We start from the raw sequence: 27,381 nt of genomic DNA, 5'->3' as shown, positions 1-27,381 counted from the left end.
AGGAGGGAGGGGGGGCAACACAGGGGAGGGGGGGAGGGGTTTTGCGCCCTGGGGCTTTCCTTCTCCTTTAAGGTAACTTTTATTATGTTATAGAACAGCCAATTCTAAGCAACTGTTTAATTGGTTTTCATTTTATTTTAGTTTTATAGTCATTTGCCTTTTTCTTCTGACTCTTTGCAGCTTTCAAATGGGCATCGCTAACTCCACTCCACAAAAAGGCCCTGTAATAGTGATGTGCGGGTCAGGATTTCCCCCGACCCGCACCTAACCCGCCCTACGTTAGCCTGCACTTCCGGGTTGCTTTTATAGACCCGCCCCACCGATGACATCACAAAAGGGGCAGGACGAGAAGGTACAGTGTCTATAAAAGATGAACCCAGAAGATGGAAGCCGGCATTTGACGTTGGCACCCACCCACCACCTGCGAAGAAGCGTGTGATGTCGGCCTGAACTCGCCCACCCGCCCGCACATCACTACTCCGTTAGACTACAAATATATTGTTATTGTTACTTTTTATTACTGATCCTTCTATTCAGGTCCTCTCCTATTCATATTCCAGTCTCTTATTCAAATCAATGCATGGTTTCTAGGGTAATTTGGTTGCATTTTTGTGGATTACTACAAGAAAACAAAACCCAAAGATATTTGTTGGTTAATAGTAGGTAAAAAATATGTTTGCAAGGCTCATTAATTGTGCTCATTTTGAAAATGGACATACTCTGCTTCTTTATAATGAGGAATGAATTGTGGCTAAAGACTAGGCTTTGCATTTATAAATTTCAGACCCATGAGCTGGGTTTCTTGACAGCACCTACCTTCTACGCTTGATTTTAAAGGAGAAGGAAAGGCTTGATGCACTTGGGGGAGCCAAATGTAAGGCATCCCCAAGTGATTGTATTGAAGTACCTGAAACCCTGGACTGGTGCTCCTATCAGCAGAAAACTGCACCGGCCCGGGGTTATACTAGTGAGCCCCACGGAGTGATCCTCTTCCGTCTTCTTCTTTCTTCAAATTTCCCGGGGCAAACACATGCACAGTTGAATGAAATAGCCGACATTTTAGTTCAAGTTCGGCTTTTCGTTCTACTGCGCATGTGCAGGCGCGCAAAGAGGGGGAAAGACGGAAGATTGATCCGTGGTGCTCACTGGTATAACCCCCAGGCCGGTGCAGTTTTCTGCTGATAGGAGCACCGGCCCGGGGTTTCAGGTAAGTCAATACAATCACTTGGGGGTGCCTAACATTTGGCAAGTGCAAAAAGACTTTCCTTCTCCTTTAAAGGGGATGCAAGCTTGAAAATAAATTTTTTTAAGGACATAAGAAATAAGAAAACAAAAGAAAAACATGCAATGTAAAAGACCATTGAGTATGTGTACTGGAACACTTTGTAGTATTAATTACAAAGCATGAATGCCTGTGATTAGCCTGGACCATAGTACACAACAGGGGTAGGGTTGTCACCTTTTCTGGAAAAAAATACTGGCCTTCGTATCTATTTATCTTTTTTCCCTATTACAGGAAAACTATACCCCCCCAAACAATGTAGGTCTCTATAAAAAGATATTGCATAAAATAGATCATATGTAAAACCCTGCTTTATGTAAATAGACCATCTTCATAATAATATACTTTTCTAATAGTATGTGTCATTGGGTAATAATAAATAGAAAATTGCCATTTGCCAAAAATAAGGGCCGCCCCCTGGGATCGTACGATTCACTGTGCACACAAACTTACCAAACAAACCATTCTTGTTAGGTCACATGAGCCAATTAACAGACAGAGTTCTGTCTTTTGCTTCAACACTCCTTCCTGTTACAGTTTTAGTATTTCTAGTCAGGTGATCTCTGAGGCAGCACACAGACCATCATGAAATGGTGGCTAGAGATGTAAAAGGGCAATATTTACTTAAATATATAGACCAGTTTGGTAAGATTTTTTTAATATGATATAAACTGTTGCTTAAGTGTTGTTTTTGGGGGTATAGTTTTCCTTTAATAACATTAGGATCAGCCATCAAATACTGGCCAGGTGGCAACCCTAAACAGGGGTAATAGAAATTATTTTTTACATTGCTTTATAAATAAGCCCATAGCACTGTTCTGTGACAGTTAATGTATTTAACGCACATGAATGCTAGCCACCACAGACTGCATGAAATTTGTCACCCTGTACAAAGTGATTTTGATGTAACTGTTTGCTGCTTAAAGGCATCTCCCCTATTGAAGTCCAAGGTCACTGTGGGGTTCACATAATGTGAAAGAAATAAAGATGCCAGGGAGAGATTATCAGGCTGTCAGGCTGCTTATGCAGCAGTAGGAAAGAACACATTCCTAGAGATCCAGTCTGCAGCTAGTGAATATTCATTAAGATAACTATTTATATATTCGCTGAAGTGAAAGGAGGGTGGAAGACAAGAGGATGAAGCGCAGCAATAGTTTAAAGCATAGTGTGTGTAGGAATACATCAAATACTCAGCTTTATGCTTGTAAATGAAGCCAGTGTTGATGTTGGCTGTGTTCCTTCTGCTAAACTTAATTCCTGAAAGTATAGTCTAGCTGTCCCTGCTGCATCGCCTACACTTACTCCCCCATCCCAAGATGCATAAAAATGGACAATGATCAATATTTATAATTAAAATGCAGAACCTGTGACCCATAACTCTATTAATGTTTCACAATCAGCAAGGCTTAAGGCAGGTAAACAGAAATACAAAAAAATCTTGTCATACAAATCAAAATACAGATACATCAGAAATGATTGTACTGTATTATTATCCTTTAATTATACAGGACCAACATATTCTACAGCACTTTACAGAGATTATACATCTTTCACATCAGCCTCAGCCCATATTTTTAGGCAGTCCTGAGGCTGAAGGTTGCAATAAATTAAGTATGACCAGTTTGATGAGCATGCAAATTTTTGGCCAGATATCGATCAGGGAGGCCTGTCGGAAGGCCCCATACACATGCAACAAAGCTGCCTAATCAGTCTAAATGATCCCAATTCGGAAGCTTAAATCTGCCTGTGTGTAGCCACCTTAAGGGCTGGGACACACTGGGCGATTTGGGGAGATTTAGTCGCCTGGCGACTAATCGCCGCGACTTTACACGACCAATCTTCCCCAGATGCCTCCCCTCGCTCTGCGCCTGGCTAAAATGAAAAATCGCCTGCGCTAATCACATGCGGCGATTCATTTTCTCAAGTCGCCCGAAGTTTCCTCGTGAGGCAACACGCATAGTACACTGGGCAATTTTGTAAAATAAGGACAAGCTCATATGCAACAAAGAAGGTTCACGTAGAAAACGGATTATATTTTTCATTTTATGCTAATGGTTAGAACCTTAAATTAACTTTTAGTATAGTCATAGAATAGCCAGTTCTAAGCCGCTTTTCAATTGGTCTTCATAATTTATTTTTTGATCCTTTTTGGAATGATTTTCCTTCTTCTGCTGACTCTTTCAAGCTTTCATAGGGGTCACTGACACCATCGAAAAACAAATATTCTCTAAGGCTTTAAATATATTGCTATTTTTTAATACTCATTTCTATTTAGGCCCTCTCCTATTCACATTCTTTTATTCAAATCAATACATTGTTACTATGGTTATTTGGCCACTAGCAACCAGATTGCTGAAATTGCAAACTGGAGATCTGCTGAATAAAAAGCTAAATAACATGAAAACCAATCACAAATTGTCTCCGAATGTCATTCTCTATCTATATCATACCAAAAGATAATTTAAAGGTGAACAACCACTTTAAGGATAGAACCAATGGAACCAAAATCTTGTCCACAATGCAACATTTATTTGGCACTGGGGTTTCCCTAGATGTTGCGGGGAAGAGAGATAGGAAGGGAATGGTGCTGGAAGAAAGATAAAGAATGTCAATTGTTGGGGTAGCAAGGTAAGTTAAGGTAAGTGAATGAAATTGAAGGGAGCAGTTAGGTAAGAAAAGCAATAAGAGATAAGCGAGTCAGGTAGCAGTGGGTAGCATGTCATAGACAAAATAGGCTCCTCCACTTTCTCCTCATCTTCCCATGCTCTCACATGGTGGCACCCCTTCCATTTATAGTAGACAGCTGGTGAAAGTTGGGGTAAATAAAGCAGCTACAGAACAAAGGAAGACAATGCTGAGACTGGATAGAATGAAAAGAAAGACAAGGAGTGAGAATGAAGTGAGAACACAAAAGAGATGAACAGAGTGATGGAGTGACAGAAGGAAGAGGAGATGGTGTGGAAAACAGAAAGAGGGATCACACAAAAACAGCAACCAATGAACAGAATATATTAGTCAATGTTTTTGCAGTTACGACTGACAACCAATGGGTCACAGCCTCAGTGATGCTTTACTACTTCTTGACAGAAGAGTAAATGGAAGCTTAACTGTATATTAGTCTTTCTGCAACACCCATAAGACATTCAAATTAAATTAAGACATGCAACACATTATTTCAGATTTCTCGTCTATTCACCGTTAAGAGTTCTCATTGTCACATTTAGCAGCCTCCCTGCCATGCATTGATTATAGGAGTCTGAGCTGGCAGTGGCGTTTTATAAATCAATGCGCCAACAACATTTCATTAGGCATGCTCTGAAATGAATCAATACTATCACAGCTTCTTGTTTTGTAAACAGATGATTAAAAAGGTGAGATCGGGACACAAATCCTATTTAGGTCAGTGGGTAATTTTATTCCGCGTTTGCTCTCTCTCAGAAGCGGGCTAACTGAAGAATTAAATTAGCGTTCACTTCCTTCAGGGAAATTATGAACTTTGCAGGAGCAACTATGGTATGTGCAGCAATATTAGCATGTATCAAATAAAACAAATACAGGATTTGCAATTTACTACAATCATAGTAAAAAAACAATAGGGGTTACTTAGTGCAAAAATCAGTAGCGTTCATGTAATTCTCCAACAAAAAACATCCTTTCCACTGTTCCAGTATAACTGCATCCTACAGGCACTGGGGCAAAATGTTAGATACTTTGGTTATTAAAGGAGAACTAAACCCTTAAAATGAATATGGCTAAAAAAAAAGCCATATTTTATATACTGAACTCATAGTAGCAATGATCCAAAACTTCAAACTTCTCACAGGGGGGCCGCCATCTTGGAAAGTGTCTGCGACACTCACATGCTCAGTGGGCTCTGGGCAGCTGTTGAGAAGCTAAACTTAGGGGTTATCGCAAAATATCAAGCAGAAAATTTGGTTTATCTGTAATATAAGCTGATGCTACAAAGCTGATTATTAAATTCTGATGCTAGTTGCACTGGTTTCTGTGCTGTCATTTAGTAATTATCTGAATAAATTACTAATCAACCATATATTGTGACATTTATATTCTAAATATATATTGTACTATATATTGTGAGTTGGTCCCTAAGTTCAGTTAAGTGACAGCAGCACAGAACATGTGCAGTGAATCAGCAGAAAAGAAGATGGGGAGCTACTGGGGCATCTTTGAAGACACAGATCTTTACTGCTAAAGGGCTGTGGTTGCCTTGGGCTGGTAGAGAAGCCCAAAACATATTGTACATCATTTCTAGCCTACTTCTTTAGTCAGGCTTTAGTTATCCTTTAAGCTTAGTGTCATTATGGCAGTAGCATGTCAGTAGCACCGCACCCTCCTAATGTTCAAATTGTAATGAAAATTACAAATCTTTCACATGAAAAGCCACTTAAAATGTAAAATGTCAAACAAAGCTGGCCTATTAAAAAAAATGTGATTTTGCATAAGTCTCCAATATACATACTGTAGATTGAAAAATGTCAATGTTTTTTACATTATTTGTAAACCTAATTGCAGCTAAAAGTAAAATGTGTTTGCCCCTGTCTGCATTACTAGTTCTGACTCGTGAAACAACTCCATTTCAAAAAACAATGCTTCTTCACAGGTATATTAATAAAGTACTGTTTTTAGTAGCAATTACAATTGAAACACTTCCCTGGAACACTGGGCTCTATACACATATACAGGTATAGGATGTTATCAGAAAGAAAGCTCCAAATTACTGGAATGCAAGGAATAACATACAGGCATCTTGTTAAAAATATGTTGTCTGAAGTCTTGTTAAAAAGATGTCATGGTCTGTGTTTGGAGCACAAAATACATAATTTAATAAAATAAGCAGAACAAGCAAGACCTGTTTATATGGCTGATGCTGTACATAGGTGAAATCTACCCATTTTAAGGGACATTGTCACCAGAATTACAGATGTTTACTTCTGCCCTATTACAATGTGTATAGTTGTATAAAGTGCAGTGTGCATTATTGTATACAGTGCAGATGGAAAGATGCTGCTGAAAAAGTTTTTAGCATTTATAATCCCTGGAGATATATATTGGTACTATGCCACTAAAAAAAGTTCTTTCTGGCAAAAAAAAAGAAGCCCTTTGCCTATCCTGCTTTGTAACGGGTTTCACAATTAGACTATGCACACCTCCTTGAACCACATTTCCCTGATCAGAGATCTGAATGTGAATGACAAAAATTAAACTATACTACACATGGAAGTGGCACACACTGTTTTTCTGCTGGCATAGATCAGTCAACGTAGAAAAGATACATCTGCTCCCACGCACCCCGTCTTTTGTAAACCCTGAGAGACAAGGCATGGGCCCATCAGAGAGAAAATGGGCAGATAGAGGCAAAAAATACAAAACTATGCATTTAAATGTCGCAGTCTTTACCACATATGCATGGACAGCTGTGCCTATCAGTGCACAGACAAGATAGGGCGAATGAGAGCAGATTAGTCTTTTCTCCATTGCTATATCTACACAGTATGTGCTACTGGCCTAAAGCTTCTACCACTACAGGTATGAAACATATTATCCAGAATGCTTGGGACCTGGGGTTTTCAGGATAGGGGGATCTTAATTTGGATCACCATACCTTAAACCTACCAAAAAATTATTTAAACATTAAATAAACCCATTAGGATTGTTTTCCCACCAATATGGATTAATGGTCTGTAAGCTGGAATCAAGTACAAGGTAATGTTTTATTACAGAGGAAAAAAAGAAAATTTTTTTTTAGACACTTATGTACTTGGAATGTAGTCTATGGCCTTTCCATAAAACAGATTTTACTAGTAAGGGTGGTGGCAGACACTGCGATTTGGGAAGATTAGTCACCCAGCGACAAATCTCCTCTTCTTCGGATCTCCCTGAAATGCTTTCCTGACGGCTAGAATGTAAATCTAGCCAGTTGTGTAACTAGATATTACAGGGCCACACAGCAAATTATTTGTCAGGCCCCCATAATGTCTAGAGTTTGATCTGTTTTACCAATATTGATTGAAACTGTAAATGAATTGGGACCTCATGGGACCCCTACACCTCCTGGGCCCCCTGCAGCCGCAGGGTCTGCTTCCTCTGTAGTTTTGCCCCTGCATACAGCCATCTATTAAGCTTAATAACAGACCAGGAGATATAAAAATAAATGAATTTCCCTGAAACTGGAATATAACAAACCATGTAAGATACACTAGGGGCCGCAGCTCACAAATGTTGGACAGCAGCACTTATATGACAGTTTTAAACATATAACTGGCCACCAACATCCAGTTAAACTTGTTGTTTTTCATCATAACTCACATGTAAGATGGGAGATGCAGTTTGGCAGTGTCTACAGAAGTCAATGGTTGTAAGCCCCTGAAAAACATAATACATTCAAGAATATTAACAGATGTGCATATGGCTTTTTATTGAACATATATAACATATTTCTTGCAGTGAACTAGCACTTTGTTTTGCAGAGATAAAGCTTTGGGATAAACAGAAAAAGCAAAAGCTTCAAGCATTCCTCTTGCAATTTTAAATTTAAAGCCACCTCAGATCTTGGGAAAATGAAAACATGTTTTAAATTAACAAGCATCACTACCTTATTTAACGGAGTAATTCAGGGGTCGACTGATCAAACTTCCCTCCAGCTGAGCTAGCTAAAAAATAATATACATTTTATAAATAAAGAGAAAGCAGCATGGTTTCCTTTAAAATTACTTTTTTTGCTGCAAGTGATGAAAATGTATTATCTATGGCCAAGGCCACTGGTTTAGTTTTTCTAAAGGGCCAAGAAATGCATAGGGATACTTTTTATAAATTGCAATGGAAAAAAAACAGTTAGCCCCAGGCATGGCATATGTATAAAAAAGGCAATCTTTTTTCCATAGGTTTGATATAAAGAGGTGAAATGAATGGAGGCAGAAAGGAAAGGTATCATAAAAGAGGAGTGAGCAATGTTGTAGTTAAGTGAAAACAAAAGACTAATTATGTTGATGACATATATTTATTAAAATAGTTTACTATTTAAGGAAAACTATACCCCCCCAAACAATGTAGGTCTCTAATATTATATTGCATAAAACCCTGCTTCATGCAAATAAACCATTTTCATAATAATATACTTTTTTAGTAGTATGTGCCACTGGGTAATCATAAATAGAAAATTGCCATTTTAAAAAATTAAGGGACATTCCCTTGGATCCTAGGTTTCACGGTGCACATAAACAAACCATACATGGTAGGTCACATGAGCCAATTAACAGACAGAGTTCTGTCTTTTGCTTTTCCTTTTAAAGTTAGAGCTGCAGTATTTCTGGTCAGGTGATCTCTGAGTCAGCACAGAGAATATCACAACATGGGGGCTCAAGGCAAGAGATGTAAAAGGCCAATATTTATTACACACACACACACACACACACACACACACACACACACACACACACACACACACACACACACACACCACACCACACACACACACCACACACACTATTTGTCAGACTGAATGGTTTCTGATCTTTAAACAAAATGTAATATCCCAAAATGAGAACATGAGCAAACACAAACTTATCAGGCAAAGAAATTGATAACCAGATAATCAGCTGACTGGACATACTTAGGTTTGATTGCAGGTAGCCATGTTGAATTTAAAACTTACAATATGCCAGAATGCAAAAGAAAGAGATGAGGGGAAAAACATGAACATATCAAAAATTTAAATCTGAGAAGGGTAATCTAGCCATTATTAAAGCCCATCCAAATGTAGAAGACTGGCCTAGTATGTCATAATTTCTTCAATGGTGCACATCTAGGAACTAATCTAGGAAGTAACAAAAATATTCAAAAGTATTCAAGAAAAGAGTAAAAAAGTTGAACAATAATAGGGTTTGTTGGAGAGTAACAAGATGGAAAGCCCTGCTTAATGTCAGTCTTGCATTTGCAAAGAAACAAAAATCCTAAACCTTTGGCATGATTTTCTATGGACAGAGGAATCAAAAATCAAACTCTTTGGACAACACAGGTTACGTTTTACAAAAAGGAAATGGAGCATTCCACAGTAAGATCATACCAACAGTAAACATAGCAGTGGCAGTGTGATGGGTTGGGGATGCTTTGCTACCTCTGGACCACTTACCATTGTTGTAGGAATCATGAATTCTGCACTGAACCAGAAGATTATTCAGGACAATATCCAATTATCTGTCCATGAGCCAGAGCTTAAGCTTAATTAGTGTATGCAGAAAGACAATGATCCAAAGAACAAAAGCAAGACTTTGTCTGATATATCTAGGCAGCTAAAGAGAAGCAAAATAAACGTTTTGGATTGGCCTACTCAATGTCCTGACTTGAACTTATCAGAGAGGATATCAAATTATAGGAAGTGTTTGGTGGGAATTATTGCTGCTAAAAGTGATGCAACCATATGAAGTTTATAGGGGTAGTTATTTTTTCACTTGGGCGATATGGGTGTTGGACAACATTATGCCTTAATGCAATAATAATTTAAAAACCTTGTAAACACGTTCCCTTTGTCTAATATACATTTGTTCAATCAAAGATCAGAGACTACTCATTGTGACAAATATGTAAAAACAGGGGAACTCTGAGGGTTGCATTAGCTAAGAAAGAAAACTTCAATCATCAACTAGCAGTTCTGAAAACATACACAACGCAAGTGCAGCATACATAGTGGCTGCTTCTCTGTCTTGTGTGTTCATTCCCCTAAGAGTAAAGCTGGCCATAGACGCAAAGATCTGATCGTACGAATCGAGGATTCGTACGATTTTCGGACCGTGTGTGGAGAGTCCCGACATTTTTCGTCCGGCAGAGATCGGTCGTTTGGTCGATCGGACAGGTTAGAAAATTTCTGTCGGCTGCCGATAATATCTCTGCGTGTATTGCCGATAGTACGATTTCCAGTGGGAGACTGTCACCAGCTTTTGTTGGACATAGATATCGTACGATTGCTGTCAGGGGCAGAACATTGCTGATCTGTTCTAAAACTAATCTGACTGGTAAGACTTTGATCTGAATGGTTAGTGGCGGGTCGGGAGATGGGAAAGTCCGATCGTACGATGATTTGTACGATCGGATCTTTGCATCTATGGCCAGCTTAAGAGGAAGACCTCAGTATTACCAGTGTCTTAAGAGCATTTAAAAGGGGAACTAATAATTAAAATCGCTTTTTGTGAAGAGTCAAACATAAAGCAGAGAATAGAGTGCAGGAAGGTATAGGAAAGCACCAAGGTATAGGAACATGGATGACAGATGACAGCAATGAGAAAGGTAAGTCTTGTTTAAAAAGTGATAAAATATAAGTGGAATTATTGAAAAACTGCAGAGGAGAATGAAGAGACAGCAGACAACAAAATAATGAAAGAGAGAAAAGGACAGGCTATTTCGATCTACAAGATGCAAAATCATTAAGAATCAAGCCTATGTCAAATAGCTTTCAAAGACCCAATACTCGCTCACAGGGTCTATATAGAAAGGTGTTCTGTCAGCACAGATATTATGTCTACAAGGGATGGACGTGTACTGTAACTGTAAATACATAACATTCTAATATTCCTTTAATAGCAAATGTTAAGTAGGTGTTTGCTTTGTGGAGTCTCTTCTTTGTCCCTCAAAGAAGTTGTTGGGGTACTAATGCAACCCAGAGATACACTGTACGCAAGCCTAAATTTACATATTCATATGTGAGAAGATTGCTACATTTAAAGGGTCAGTAACATCAAACAAAACAAATCCGTTAGTATAAAATTAAAAAAAACCCACAAAGATAAATTAAACGTTGAAATCGCCAAGACTTTATTAAGAAATAACTTACCGAAACTCTGCGTGCACTCCTCTTCAGAAAAGGCGATTAGGCGATCCATCGTGTGGCGCTCGATTTCTCCTCCCTGCCTTCCTTATAGGAGAAAGCCAGGGAGGAGAAATCAAGCTCTGCACGATGGATCGTCACCCTGTCGCCTTTTCTGAAGAGAAGTGCAAGCAGCGTTTCGGTGAGTTATTTCTTAATAAAGTTTCATTTGTCTTTGTGGGGTTCTTTTTCGCTTGTATACTAACAAATTTAAAAAAAAAAGATTTGATGTTACTGGTCCTTTAATTATTCTGGCTTAGAAAAAGTCACATGAATTTATTGTATCGGATGTACCTTTTTGTTAGGATGGTCATTTAGGAGTTCAAAAAGTGCTAGCATTTGTCCAAACCCCAAACTAAATCATGTATTCAACACATCCCTAAACCCAACACAACCATCCAACGGTACATAGTTGTATTAACATTTATAGAAAATTAGTTTTGGCACCAAAAGTAAATACAGGTATGGGACCTTTTATCCAGAAGGCTCGGGATTCTGGGAGTTTCCAGATAATGGATCTTTATGTTGGATCTTTCTTCATACATTAAGGGGGTTATTTATTAAAGGTGAATTTTAGAATGTATTATTCCTCAAATGAACTCACAACTCAAATGTTTTTTTTTTATGTAACAAACAACTTGAATGGAAAAAAACTCGATTCAGTGAGTTAGAGTTGCAAAATCCAAAAACGAATTAATCAAGTTTTTGGGGGAAAAAAAGCCTCAAATCACCCGACTTAATTGAGTTTTCGGCAAAAAAACTCAAACATCGTGAAGGCCATTCACATCTTCAAATGCTATACTGACTACTACATGACTTCGACAGGATTTAGCTGGAGTATTATTAGATTTGAGCCATTTCCAGGGTCAGGTATAATAAATCTCGAAAAATCAGTTTAAAAAAAAAATAAATAACCTCCAAAACTTAATTTTAATGGAAAACACAACTCGCAGCTTTCTGGATAACGGGTTTCTGAATAATGGATTCTATACCTGTACCTGAAAAAAAAAATCTATTCATTTGAAACAATAATGACATAGGTATTCAAAGGAGGAGTTTTTTTCTAGAGAACATCAGCAGAAGTGCGAGTGCTGTGCAGGTAGGCAGGATAAAGCACACAACCTTCTTTTTCTTTTTTCCCCCCTTCATCTACATCCTTATGGTCTCACTCTCAGATAATTGTTCAGTAATAAACAAATCTACAATGTACTGCAAAGCAGCTAAACACCAACACAAGTCAACCCCAGTCTAAATCTCTTTTGCACTATATAAACATAAGTGGGATAAACTAGCAGGCGGCTCACAATATCTGTAGGTCAGACTACGCTTCTGAAATTCCAGCTCTCATTTGCTTTATCTGCATTATTTACAGTCACAAAGAGTAGGTGAAAAAGAAAGCCCCTGCCCCTCCCTGTACTAATCAGTGAAGAGCTGTATGAACAATACAATACAATTGCACTGGTATACAATTCAAGATGAATTATTTAATACACGGACACAGGAACAGACTTTAAAGAAAACTAATTGATACAGTCTGCTTTGTGTGGGTTTTGCTGAAATGTTTTAAGGTTGCTAGGGTTATTAGGATATTTTACAATTATCAGAGAAGCGGTTAATTTAAAGGTGAAGTAAAAGCTCCCCCCCCATAGTTGAGGGATTCCATTGGAATGCCTTATGATAGGCATTTTTCTAATACGGGTATGGGATCCATCTAGAAACCTCCAAATTATAGAAGGCCATCTCCTATAGAGAGATTTCAAAGAATTCTCATTTTAAGAATGTATTTCCTTTTTTTCTGTAGTCATAATACTTTGTACGTGATCCCAACCAAGATGTAATGAATCCATATTGGATGCAAAACAATCCTATTGGGCTTATTTCATGATTTTTAGCAGATTTATGGTAAAGGAATCAAAATTATGGAAAGATCCTTTATTTCGAAAAACCCCAGGTCCCAAACATTCTGGATAACAGGTCCCATAACTATATAGATATGTTTTGCTTGTTTACTACCATTTAGGAGCTATAAGTTGCCATATTTACATTATTGCCGGTGAGAAAGCATAAGTGTGCGCGTGATGAGAAATAAGTTTGTAAGTTCAGTTGAGGAAGGGACTCGTAAATTATTAAATAAACTCTGACAGAGTTCTATACATAGGAAATCAAAAGGTTAATATTAACGCAAAGGCTTTTTCAGGCGAGTAGTAATGCAAAATGTACTAAAGTGCTTAATAACATGTCAACAGGTTTTCAATGCAAAATTAAAATGTTGCCTAATGACAGAAAATGCAACTTCTAAAAATACATTACACATATTAAAAGATTGTAAATGTATTTGTAAATGTACTTTCTAATGAAAGCAGTGTCTGTCTGTCCCTTGCTATCCTATGCAATCACCGTTGGTTCTGACATTTGAAATAATATAGCAGAAGTCTGTTCTGCTCCAGCCAAAACTCCAAATCACACACTGGGGGTCATTTATCAACACTGTGCAAATTTGCCCATGGGCAGTAACCCATGGCAACCAATCAGATTGCTGCATTCATTGTTCTACTTGCAGCTGGCTTCAAAAAGCTAGTCACTGATTGGTTGCTTTAGGTAACTGCCCATGGGCAAATTTGCCCAGTGTTGATAAATGAGCCCCAGTAGTGTATTTACATAGGTGTGGTAATCAGCTGGCTTCCCTACTTTGTTTTAATAGTCAGAACAAGCAGTACAATGAATAGCTGCTGTAACCTTTTGATCTACAACTTCCAATGGCAGCTTCTGTTCCCTGCAGAGTCAATAAGCAAGTCCAGACTACTTGCTTTGCATTGTATGAAGACATAAAATAAAGGGAGATAATCACTGTGTTGCTTTTAGCCATGACTGCAATGTCATTTTCTAATAACTTTAGCACTTTTCTCAGCTGATAGTGTTTTCTGCATGCTACACAATCTACAAGTATATATTTTTGTTATACAATAGGATTGGGTAAATGATTTTTAGAAATAAAATAAATATAAAGAAAAGAACTATAAAGAAAAAGTTTCTCTTTAAAACCATGCAAGATCACAACATAAGTATTTTGAATATAGTGCTTCTGTGACACTTGGGATGAAATTAAACCTTAAGTATAAGTCATTATAATATTGAGGGAGTTATTTATCAAATATCGAATTTTAGAGCTATGTGAGCTTTATTAGACCTCGAATGAACTCCCAACTGGAATGGTTTCTAATTTAAGAAAACACTTAAATGTAAAAAACTCAGATCAGCGAACTCAGGGAGGTTAACAACCAGAAAACTCAAAATAAACAAGTTTTTCGCAGGAAAAAACTCAAAATTGTTTAAATTTTCAAGCAAACCCACTCAAAAAAAAATGCAAACATCAAGGCTATTGACATCTTCAAATGGTTCAAGGGTACTCTTCCATTGACTTCTACACAACCAGGATTTAGATGGTGCGTTTTTGCATTCGAGCTATTTCCAGGGTCGGGGTATAATAAATCTCGAAAAAAATTTAACTTTTTTTAACCCGAATAATCTAATTTCAATACCCTTAATAAATGGCAGTTTTCCTATAGAACACAACAAATCAGCCCCTAAGAATACTTATGTATGAAATAGCAGTGGCACTTTATAAAGAAATACATGTTGATCAGCCAGTATCTTTGTTGTTATTCCATTTCTAACAAGGTGCGGCGCTTTGCCAGAGACAAAATTCTCAAAAGTGAAATCTAGGAAATTATATGAAAATCCGATCAGTTTGAGAGTGCTACTTGGGTTTGTGTGTAAGAGGGATAAAAAGCAGAGGCATCTGTAGAAATGTTGGCGGGACAGAAGATTTCATGCCATCGATTCCTGAACATCCTGACAGAGTGAACAAACAGCCTTGAGGAGATAGAACAGCTCCGCTGCTTGTGCTCTTACAATCAATTACTGCCTTTGACAAATAATGAGCAGAGCAGTTAGGGAATCTGGCAGGATGCCGACATCACGCTGCTTTTGTGTGTTCCCCCCTCAAAAATGAAGTTGATTCTAGGAAACTATGTGTTGGTTGGTTGTGGAAAGCAATGTCCTTTTAGGAATGGTTTCATTTACCAAATAAACCATATAGTTGGCTCTTAGATGTGCCAGTGAAGCACTGAGATTGGCTGTCAGAAACACACCTTCAGAGTACACAGCTGGGCTATGGTGGTGACCTTTCTGTAGTGGAAGCTAGAATCCCAGATGCTGAGTTTAAAGGGCAAGAAAAGGTAAATTCACTGGGACCATATGTACGTGTGTGTGTATATACACACCTTCCATTTACAGCGCTGAAATATCTTGGTGCTATATAAATGCATGTTAATAATTTTAATAATAATTTCACTTTCATAAAATGTAACATTCTTTGCCTTAGCCTTATTAAGAGATACAAATGTAATTTCAAACCTTACCTTTTATTATAGAAAATTAGCAAATAACAGGTCAACGTTCTACTACAGGAATTACAATTACATAAACAATCCCTAAAATTACTTCACTGGTATAGGACCTATTATGCAAACTCCTATTATCTTCTACTTTATTTCTACTTAACGAAAAAAAAAACCACCATGGCAGTTTTAACTTTAAATTCACAAAGTCTTTATTAAGAAATTACTTACCGATTCTCTGCTTGCGCTCCTCTTCAGAAACGGCGACAATCCATCGTATGACGCTCGATTTCTCCTCCCTGGCTATCTCCTATAGAAGGCAGGGAGGAGAAATCGAGCACTGCACAATGGATTGTCGCCCTGTCGCAATTTCTGAAGAGGAGCGCAAGCAGAGAATTCGGTAAATAATTTAATAAAGAATTTGCAAATTGAAGTTAAAACTGCCTTGGTGTTTTTTTTTTTTCATTAAGTAGAAACAAATTTTATGTTACTGGTCTTTTAAGCAAATCATTCCTATTTCTTGTAAAATTTTTCTCTATAATTTGTATTTTATTGTAACAAAACTGCATATATCCATGTTGGCGACCAAAAAAAATCCTATTGGATTTATTTAATATTTAATGTTTAGTAACCTTAAGAAGGGTGCTCCCAATTATTAAAAAGCTTTGTTATTCGGAAAATGCCAAATCATAAGCAATCCATATAATACATCCTATAACTTGTCCTCACAAAAATACAACTATCCTTCTATGTAAATATATTTCTTTTCTCTACCCTTGATGGCAAATAGCAGGTTTAGCTGGTGCTAGGGTTTGGCATGTTGTGGAAAATTAAGACAGATTAATGGGTGGGCTGGGAAAGAATAATAAGGTGAATGGGGATTCCTCAAGAATCATAGAAAAATTAAAATCCGAAGACATGGTCTTCACAACAGCCTGCGCACCACACTGCCAATTTCTTTTGTTTTCCCAGGTGTCCCCGTGCAAATTCGACAAGGACAAAAAGGTGTCCTCTGTGCCGATTCTAGAAGGGCACATACACATTGACATTCATGGGTAGAATTCATCTAATCAAAATGGTCCTATTCCTTAAACTCTTATACCCATTACAAATGTTACCTTACTACATCAAACCAACAGACATCAAATATATCATCATATATTTAGGACCTTTATCTGGAATACAAACCACATACAGTGGGCAAATGGCTGGAAGACCTATCCAGATGCAGATCGAATGGGCACTATTTAGTAATACCACAAAATATACCCAGCTATCAAAACATGAAAAAAATATGATTGGGAGACTAGTGGCGGAAGCTTGAAAAACAATACTACAACAATAATTGGCCTCTGATCCACCATCTATATTGCTAGTTAAACAAAAACTACACCACCTATTTCATATGGATTGGTTGGAAGCAATCAGAAAAGAACAAAACACAACGAAATTCACACCTGGATAATATACATAACATCACTTCCACAAAACATTACACCTTTAGACAAACAACATGGTATGATGAAGAAACCTTAAGAGAACGCCCACTTATAATGGAGTCATCCCAATACTTAAGGCACATGGCAATAGGAACAAGGAAGACTGGATTTTTCGCACTCCCCAGGAGTCATCAATTGTTGGCTATATACCCATTAAATCCTACATAGGGTCATATACTAAATTTTGAGCTTAAGTTTTCATACTGTTACTATATATTGTTGAAAAACTGTTAATCCATATTCATTATTATCACTATGTATGAAACTGCATAATGGAAACATACCTTATTATGTGCTAAAAAAAAAAAAAAAACGTTTTAAAAAATATATATGTACTGTGATATATTTATTTATATATGCACCTGTACATTAGTGAACGTTCTATATGATTTAGCACATCTTAATATAGGGCAAGATTGTATTATTTAGAAATTTGTAGGAGTAAGTAAAATGTATATATCTAGATAATTAAAAGTCGATATTATATAGGCTAATGTCAGACATCAGCACAGCGAGAAAACGTTCAACTGTTTTAAGGCTGTAACTCCTCCATGTGTCTAGTGACAGGCATTGAAGTTAAAGGCGTGAGGCATGGATGGTTACTTTATAGGCAGGTCGGCAAAGTCGGATAATAGCCTAAAAGGTCATATTTTAAAAATAAGTGTCAACCTTCAAAACAAAAGTTTGGCAGTGAACAGCTATGCCAACATTTAACTCAAAGTTTTGTCTTATTAATGTTTGTTGATTTTTAGAATTATCTTCATAGTGGCTACTACACCAAGTTGTACTTATTCCCAGACCTTGGTTCCCAAGTAAATATAATAATATAACAGAATTTATAATAGGCAATAATTTGTTAACGTTGAAGATATCTACTTTTGGTGGAACTTAAAAGGCACCTTTCCTAAATCAGAGTAGACGGCAAAAAGAGCCTGCATGGATACAATTCTATTTTGGCCAGAAAATGGTCCTAGCGAGCCATATGCCACCTGCACTGTGAGGGAAATTCCGGTTTGGGCAGGCATATTGGATTCTACACATGTGACAAAATGCATGCGCCAATGCCAACATTTGCTCAAGTTTATGTGGGTGCGAACAAACGTGGCTGCCAGCACTGGGAGCTCTCTCCTTCTACAGGAGGCATAATGCTTGCAAGAAGTGCAGCCTCTTTTGGCGATTAATAATTAAAGGAGAAGGAAAGCTACTGAAGCAGTTTATTGCTAATAGATTAGCCACAATAGTGCAAGCTATAACAATATATTTATTCTGCAGAATGCTTTACCATACCTGAGTAAACAACTATAGAAGCGCTCTCTGTTTGTTTAGGATAGCAGCAGCCATATTAGTTTGGTGTGACATCACTTCCTGCCTGAGGGGAAGAGGAAGAAAGGAAAGGAGGGGGAAGAGAGGAGCAAACTGAGTATGCTCAAGCCCTGTCCTGGGGGTTTATGCTGAAAACAGGAAGTCTGATACAGAAGCCCATGTGCACAAAATAGGACAGAAATGCTGTGTTTCTTTTGACGGAGGACGCCTAAACAGGGCATATTCTAAAACTGAAAGTCACATTGTACATCCTAACTACTAAGGGCATAATCAAAACCAATTAGCCGTCCATTGAGAAGCCCTTTGTACAAACAAACCCATCCCAGTTAGGTTGAGAATTAAAGAGTTATACAGACGTCTTCTTATGGGACGGTTTGTTTGTTTTCATTGTGCTCACATGAGTTAGGAAGTTGAATGTGACATTACTTTTTGAAGTTGCCTTGTTTATTGCAAAAAAATCACATACATATTTAGTAATTAAAACAATAAGCAAAAATAATGTAGCGACCTATTCTTTGAAATGGGAGTATACGGTCCCATTAGTAGAATATATGGTACTAACATATATGCCATTACTGTAGGTTTTACATTTTCACGTATTACGGTCCCCATGGGAAAAATGTGTTGCTAGGCAGTCTGTGATGCTTGTTGCAATTAGCACTTAAAGTGTGAAGGGTAGATATACAAATATGTTCATCCTGAAGAAAAGTTTTCTATTTAAATTAAAAATATCTTTATTTATTGTATTTAAAAGCCTTGTTGTGTTTTACCCATCCCTTTTAATGAGAAGAGTTTAAAGAGATACTGACACCAGAAAATAACCTTTTTTTATATCCATTATCTTTGAATGCTATTTATAATTTTGCCTGATGCTTTTACTAACATGTTCCTCTATGTGGGGGCAGCCATATAAGTACAGCAGTACTTAGCATTAGAAACTAACTGACAGGTTAAGAAGGGACAGTCAGGTTGACAGTCAGGTTTAGGAACTTCAAGTAACAATTACTTACAAAAGCAAAAGTATCAGCAAAAAACAATCAACGTGACCCATATTTAAGTAACTTCTAATGTAGATTAATATTTTGAAAATAATTTTTTTTAGTGTCAGTATCACTTTAAGGCTAATGTTACACTGCATTTTAATGCTGATCGATGCCGTTCCTGTGAGTGCATATTAAACACTTGTAGGATGGCAGTGGACTGGCATCACACGTTAACATTTAAACACAGATAATTTAATCAATATAAACAAGCCCCTGCTGACTGTATCTCAAATTTACAGAAATATGGGTGTCTATTATACAAAATAATTTAACTATGACTATCAGTTTAAATAACTTTTTCTTTCCATTGCTCTGAAAAACAAAGGTGGTAGGATCCAAATACTTTTAAATGTTACTGTTTTGTGCAACAAATAAAAGTCACATAAATATTTGACTAGAACAATAAAGCAGAATACATGTCCAAGGCAAACCCTTATAACTGAAATCATGTTGAACACAGGTTCACATTGCCTTTTAACAAAAAAGATAGGATCTTGCCCCCAGGGGCATGATAGGAGGCTAAATTAATGGAAATCTATCCGCTTTTACAAATTTGTCAACCATTTTCACTATAGCTTTCTACCCACTGGAATAAAAACATGACAGTAATTAGTTAATTTGTAACCTGGAACAGCCCCAGAAAAGAAACACTCAGGCAGAAAACATTTAAAAAATTAAGACTTGTTTCAGGACCTCAGGGACTACTGGCAAGCACGTGCTTTTGGTGTGCTATTTAGAAGAATATGTGATATGACTGAGAAAAAAGTCAGGGCTGATACAAAATATAGCAGTAAGCAAGGCTTTCTATTGGAGTCTATTTATTGAAACATAGTTTGATCCCTTTGCCCAGCTCAGGGCTGTTCAACTGGAGACCCATGGGCCAAATGTAGCCCTGTTGCTATCATATAATTTTATTATGATCCAGCCCTTATGATGTGTGGGAAGAATTAACCTACTACATAAAACTGTGATGGACTAGATGTATATGTGCTCAGACCAATGATGTGTTAGAAGTAACTGCCCTTCAAACAAACAACACAAAGCCTGCGTTAGAGATAGACAGCTGTGAGGGGATAGTGACAAGTAACTTGATTATTAGAAAGGGTACAGATTTATTCACTGTTAACATTCAGAAAGTTTCTTATTTTTACAGGGTGAAGCTTGTATTTTTTTCCATGATAAACAATAGGATGTTGGCCATACACACACACATACAATCGTACAGGATGCAATTTTGTGAGGGCTCAAAAAAATCTCGCCAATGTCCGTACCAGTCACTTAATCAATTGGGCAGGTTAGAAAATTTCTTAATGATAATATCATTATATGTATTGCCTATCTGACGATATTTATGAGTGACTAACTGTGACAAAACTTTTATGTCACAGCTCTCTTGGTTTACACTGACTGGTTACCAGAGACTTGAGGGGGGGCCACATAGGTCATATCTGTTGCTTTTGAATCGGAGCAGAATGCGGAGCATCAATTGCAAACTCACTGAACAGATTTGTACCATGTGGCCCCCCTTCCAGTCGCTGATTAGCTAAGAGTTATAGAGCTGAAAAGCAGGAAGTAGTGTTCTGGCTATTATGTTACACATTCAGTCGCTCCAGCCTTTATACATTACATTTTTGGCTAACTAACTATATTATAAACTTTTTTTATTTTGCACAGCCTGTTTACCCAGTTTTTATTTTCACACTGAACTGTTCCTTTAAAGGCGGCCATGCACAACTTCGCCAAACGAGGGGATCTCTCCCCGATATGCCCATATGGCGGCTGCGATCCAACGGGATTTTTTACCCGGCCCGATCGACATCTGGCCGACTTTTGGCCATATATCGATTGGGGAAGCCCGTCGGTCTGCCACCACAAGTTTTATACTAAATTTAAATACAGGAATTGGATCTGTTATCCAGAAAGCTCAGAATTACAGAAAGACCAGCTCCCACAAAGTCCATTTTTATCCAAATAGTCCAAATTTTAAAAATGATTTCCTTTTTATCTGTAATAATAAAACATTACCTTGTACTTGATGGTAACTACGGTAAGCTGCATGCATCCATATTGGCTGCAAAACAATCTTATTGGGTTTAAAATTTTAATGTTTTATTTGATTGACGGTAGAGATCCAGGTTACAGAACAAACCCTTATCTGGGAAAACCCCAGATCCCAAGTATTGAACAGTAGGATAAAGCAGATTTGTAATAAAATGAACATCCATCATCATTTTACAAATATGAATAATGGGAAGTATTCAGAAAAGTTATCTAGTCGAGTTATGTGTGGAAATAATTGGCTGCTTTGATCTACAAGGAGATGATTAACTTGGGAGCACCCTGCTTTGCACAGCAGCAATCTCCTTTTTTTGTTGTCCTCAAAACATGATACAGGTATAGGATCCGTTATCTGGAAACTGGTTCCAAATTACGGAAAGATGGTCTCCCATGGATTCTATTTTATCCAAATAATCCAAATTTTTAAAAGTGATTTCCTTTTTCTCTGTAAAAATAAAACAGTACACTTGATTCAAACTAAAATAGAATTAATCCTTATTGGAAATAAAACCATCCTATTGGGTTTATATAATGTTTACATGATTCTCTAGTACACGGCATTAAGATCCAAATTACGGAAAGATCCATTATCCGGATAACCCCAGGTCCTGAGCATTCTGGACAACAGGTCCCATATCTTTATATTAAGTTGTGATTTACACTTTTAAAAAAAGGAGCAGCTGTGATTTTGAAGCATTTTGCAGCTTCATGGGCACAGGACAAAACACTTGACATTACCACTGGTTCACTTTTAATAGAAGGCAATCGTCATTTAAAAAGATGGCAAACACCGGGCCAAGAAAATGATACAAATTGCCACATATCCCAAAGCTATGGATGTAAAATATTTATAAATATAGACTGTAATCTCGAAAAAGCAGGAACTTATGATTCTACGGTTTTATTTTATAACACGTGTTATTTTATTGTAAGCCATCAATTTGTAAAAACTTCACACAATAAATGATGAAGATGATAAGAGCGCGATTGCGATGATAATAAGAGTGCGTCTGTAGTCCTTAAATATTTTACTGCAAGTATAATCTGATGAGGCCTGCAATTCTCACAGTAATGTCAAACAACCTGTCATATCAGCCACAATTTTGGTTGCCCTTTGCAAATATGGCTGACACGGGTGTTCCTACAGAGATAGGATTGATGAGATCCTATGGAAATGCCCCCAACCTATCATTTTGCATCAACTCCATCATCTTGAGCACTGACTACTGCACTTTTATAAGTTACGGCAAAGGTACTTGCCCTGTGCCTTCCTCCAGTCTCTTACAGCATGAGGGACTGATCGCTGATCTGTAGGGATGGGCGAATTTTTCCTGTTTCGTTTCGCCAAAAATTTGCCGTCGGCGAAATGACGCTGGCGCCCATTAAAGTCTATGGGCGTCAAAAAATTGTCGTGCGGCAAATTTTTTTTTGACGCGCGTCTGTTTATTTTGACGCACAACGCCATACAAGTCTATGGGCGTCATTTTTTCACCGAAACAAGGCGAAAAAATTCGCCCATCCCAGCTGATCTGTGAATACAGGAACCTACAGATCAGTTTTAGGTGGGATTGCGAAAGCAGGCACTTCCAGTAACTGAACCAAACCATTTACTTATCTTCATAAAAACATTTACCATTAAACAGTCATAGAGAAGCAGGAACAGAAACCTAAATGTGACTCTGATGCACTTTCCCTGACACATCAATGTGATCACTAAATGGTCATTGAAGTAATATGTATATTTTACAGTAGATTTTTCATTATCACTCTGGTGATTCTGCGTGAAATCCAGTCCACTAAACACAGGATGAATTTATATCCACATTGGCTATACAGAAAAGAGAATTATTTGTGCCTTGTTGTTGTGTGTTTTTAGGGTTGCCACACATTCTGCAAAATATATCAGCTATCCTAGCTATCAGTGTCTGGTTTCTAGCATAATGTTTATCCCCTAGAGTTGCCACCTGTCCGGTTTTCACAAGGATAGCCGTTTTTTTAAGAGGGCTGTCCAGGTGAAAACCAAATTTGGAAATCCAGATAGGGCTTTAAAGTGAATGGTGGAGTGATCAGCCAATCAGTGATTGCCACATCATTGGGCCCACCCCCCAAGCCATCTGGCTTGTCCCCGATGTCATTGGCACGCCATCGATGTCACCACCTCACCCCATCAAACTGCCCCTGCCCAGTCTGCCACTCAGCAAAAGGTGGCAACCCTATCACCTAGTGAAGAAGAACTTTTAAACAGTATTTCCCTCTCAATTTTTGTTAAGGAATTATTACACATACCATTGAATAACCAGGCATTTACTGGTACAGGTATGGGATCCATTAGCTGTAAACCCGTAATCCAGAAAGCTCAAAATTATGGGAAGGCCATCTCCCATAGACTCCATTTTAATTAAGAAAATCATATTTTTAAAATTGATTACATTTTTCTCTGTAATAAAGACACAGTAGCTTGTACTTGATCCAATCTAGAATATAATTAATCCTTATTAGAGACAAAACAATCTATTTGGGGTTATTTAACGTTTAAACTAACTTTAAGCAGACAATGTATGGAGATCCAAATTATGGAAAGATCACTTATCCAGAAAACCCCAGGTCCCAAACATTCTGTATAATAGGTCACATACCTATGCAAGAAATGCATAGACATCATACATCAGCACTCATACATTCCTTTGGCCCTCCTACTAGACTGATGTTTACACTTCATGGCCTTATGGGAAATAAAAAATGGCTGCTGGTACCACTTAGAAAATAGAAACCATATACTTTCTCTTGTCCATCAGTGCAATCAAATAAGGAATGTCAAATACAAAACAATGACATTCCAGCCAGTTACCCTCACTAGAACCTCCTTAAGAATTTCTTAATAGGAAATTATAACTGAGCTCATAGCAAATACATTTTACATATTCCCCAACAAGATTTTAATTAAGAAAAACAAAAGAAAACAAATATGTAATAATCCTTTTTAGAGTGTTGTCTGTTCAATGTTGTCTAAGCGTTCCCTAACCAGTCAGTAACAGGATTCCCACTATCTCCCCAGCCACTCACCTCTCAGGCTTCTACTTTCTGCAACCAGTTCACAGTCAGTTTAAAGGGAGATCCAGAATAACAGGGGCACTAAACCTAAAAGAGACCACAAAGCAGGCTTAAAACATAGGCAGGGGGATGTCACATCTACTAAAGCACTCATATCCTGCTTCCAAATCCTGACTCACCTCCCCTCCTCTTTCAATAGATCAGAGCTTTGGGTAAACATTTCCAAATATGGAAAACATGACCAAGAAGCCTGTCAAACATCACCCTTCTCTTGCTTTTTTCCCCATTTTGGTTCTTAGGGAGAAAATAATATATGGAGACAGAATTCCAGCCGGCTTGTATCATTAACCCCAGGAGACTGGGCTCTGCTTGCTGCCACTTTTCTTAAATTCCTTACATAGCGTTTGAATACCAGGTTTGCAATTAGGAGTTGGAGCATTCTGTAACAGAGCTGTACAGGCAGGAAAAGGCAGTTCTGCTCAGATAACACACTACTATGATCTACTGATCTCTTACAACAATGATGCCATGTTCTTTCAGCCCTATTTGCAAAATTCTCCACAATTAAAGCTCCAATATTTCACCCTCCAGGTCTGCACTGAAAACTGCTTGCTTCTCAAAATATCAGAGGTTGCTTGTTTAACTTTTATTAGGCTTCTCTGTAAGGCTGTGAGAGTCAAAGCTGCTAAACAATATTCACTCACCTTGTTTTCGAATATATACACCTTCTACACAGACCCGGGTTTCGGGCTTGGGCACCCCTAGGTCACTGGGTCCTAGCACCCAGCGCCCTGCCGCCCCTATAAACGTGAAGCCGCCTCTATAAACGTCAAGCCGCCTCTATAAACGTGCGCCCCTTAACATTCGCCGCCCCTAAACACTCACCGAACCTAAAACGGGGGTCTTTTCACAATTCGGATCACCACACCTTAATTCTGCTAAAAATCCTTTAAACATGAAACAAATAGGATTGTGATGCCACCAATACATATTTTTGCAGCTTAGTTTAGATCAAGTACAAAGTACCGTTTTATTATTACAGACAAAAATTAAACCATTTTTAAAAATTGTAATTATTTGCTCAAAATGGAATCTATGGGTGATGGCCTTCCTGAAATGAGCTTTCTGGACAAGCACTATACTACAGGTATGGGACCTGTTATCCAGAATTATCGGGACCTGGGGTATTCTGGATAACGGATCTTTCTGTAATCTTAATACCATAAATCTACTAGAAAAGCACTTAAACAGTAAATAAACCCAATAGGTTGGTTCTGCTTCCAAAAAGGATTACTTATATCTTAATTTGGATCTAATACCCGACACTATTTTTATTTTAGAAGGAAATCGTGGATTATTTGGATAAAATGGAGTCTATTGGAATTTCCGCAATTCAGAGCTTTCTTGATAACGGGTTTCAGGATAATGGATCCCATACCTGTACTACAATGTACATTACACTGTCCCAGACAGGATGCTGGGAGAGGTATAGTGCAACATCTGGCACAGACTGATTGGCCTGCACAATTTTAATGGTTATGCCCAACATCAAAACTGTTCTGGTTTTTTTTGAAAACAGTTCAGTGTAAAAAGGTAAATAGATAGGCTGTGCAAAATAAAAAAAAAATTCTAATATAGTTAGTTTGCTAAAAAGTTATTATATAAAGGCTGGAGTGAGCAGATGTCTAAAATAATAGCCAGACCACTACTTCCTGCTTTTCAGCTCTCTAACTCTGAGTTAGTCAGCGACTTGCAGGGGGGCCACATGGGACATAACTATTTAGTGGGTTTGCAATTGGTCCTTAGCATTCAGGTCAGATTAAAAAGCAAACAGTTATGACCCATGTGCCCCTCCCCCATTAAGTCACTGATTGGTTACTGCCTGGTAACCAACCAGTGGAAAACCAAGAGAGCTGCAAGCAGGAAGTAATGTTCTGTTATGTTACATATCCAGTCACTCCAGCCTTTATACATTCCATTTTGACTAACTATATTAGAAACATTTTTTATTTTGAACAGCATATCTAGTTACCCAGTTTTTATTTTTATACTTAACAATTCCTTTAATGTTTACATGATTTTTTAGTATGAAGATCCAAATTACTGAAAGATCTGTTATCCGGAAAAAAACAGGTCCCAAGCATTCTGAATAACAGGTCCTATACCTGTAAAATAATGTATAGCTGCTTCAAGAGACTAGGTTTTGTTGCTTGATCTGTGATAGCGTCCTGGTCTGATCTTTATACTGGGCGTGAAGTATCCTTATCAGTATAATATCTACGTCAGCGCTTTGAAATTTTTTCCATGCAGTGGAAAATGATAATGTCATGAAACAAGATCTATGAAGCTCTTAAGAAGGCTGAGGGCCATATAAATGCCAAGAAGGTCCACATCTGGCCCACATGACTCTTCTTGCACTGCCTATATCTGCAACACAGAGGTATCCAATGTTATTGGATATTAAAACACAGCTCTACACTAATAAAGAACACAGAGCAATGAAAGTTAATAAGCTGTATAGTTTCCATTTACCCATTACTAGTAAGCTATGATTGTCTAACTACTCTTCTGCCATGTGCTAAACAAAATCAGATAGTTAAGGGGAACACAGCTTTTTAAAATTAATTAGTATTTAAAGGGTATCTATCGCGGAAATGAAAATTTAATATACACGTCATCTTGCTGAAATATGAAACTTTCTAAATACAATCAATTAAAAATTCGGTGCTATTTATGAAATAATCAAGTTACTCTTCACTCTCCCCCTCTGAGCAACCTGTCTGCCATCATTCTCCCTTCATGCAGTAGGTGGAGTCAATTTTTGATTGACAGGTCTAAAACATCCTTT

General features: G+C 37.6%; 1 protein-coding gene across 8 annotated transcripts in view; it reads right to left on the bottom strand.

Annotated features, from left to right (window-relative positions):
- lpp.L (LIM domain containing preferred translocation partner in lipoma L homeolog) overlaps positions 1-27,381 on the bottom strand; it is a 198,532-nt gene that overhangs the window by 152,876 nt on the left and 18,275 nt on the right. For 3 of the 8 annotated variants that reach the window (XM_041562333.1, XM_018262135.2, NM_001096546.1), the window contains 2 exon segments: positions 24,546-24,620; positions 7,610-7,666 (listed from right to left, as the gene is read on the bottom strand). The exons of 2 other annotated variants lie outside the window; for them this stretch is intronic. The gene's annotated coding sequence lies outside the window, so the exon portion shown is untranslated. 8 annotated transcript variants of the gene reach the window in all.

This window comes from Xenopus laevis, chromosome 5L (assembly GCF_017654675.1).
Source record: "Xenopus laevis strain J_2021 chromosome 5L, Xenopus_laevis_v10.1, whole genome shotgun sequence".
Classification (NCBI taxonomy): Eukaryota; Metazoa; Chordata; class Amphibia; order Anura; family Pipidae; genus Xenopus; species Xenopus laevis.
This window is presented reverse-complemented; position numbering and strand designations above follow the sequence as displayed.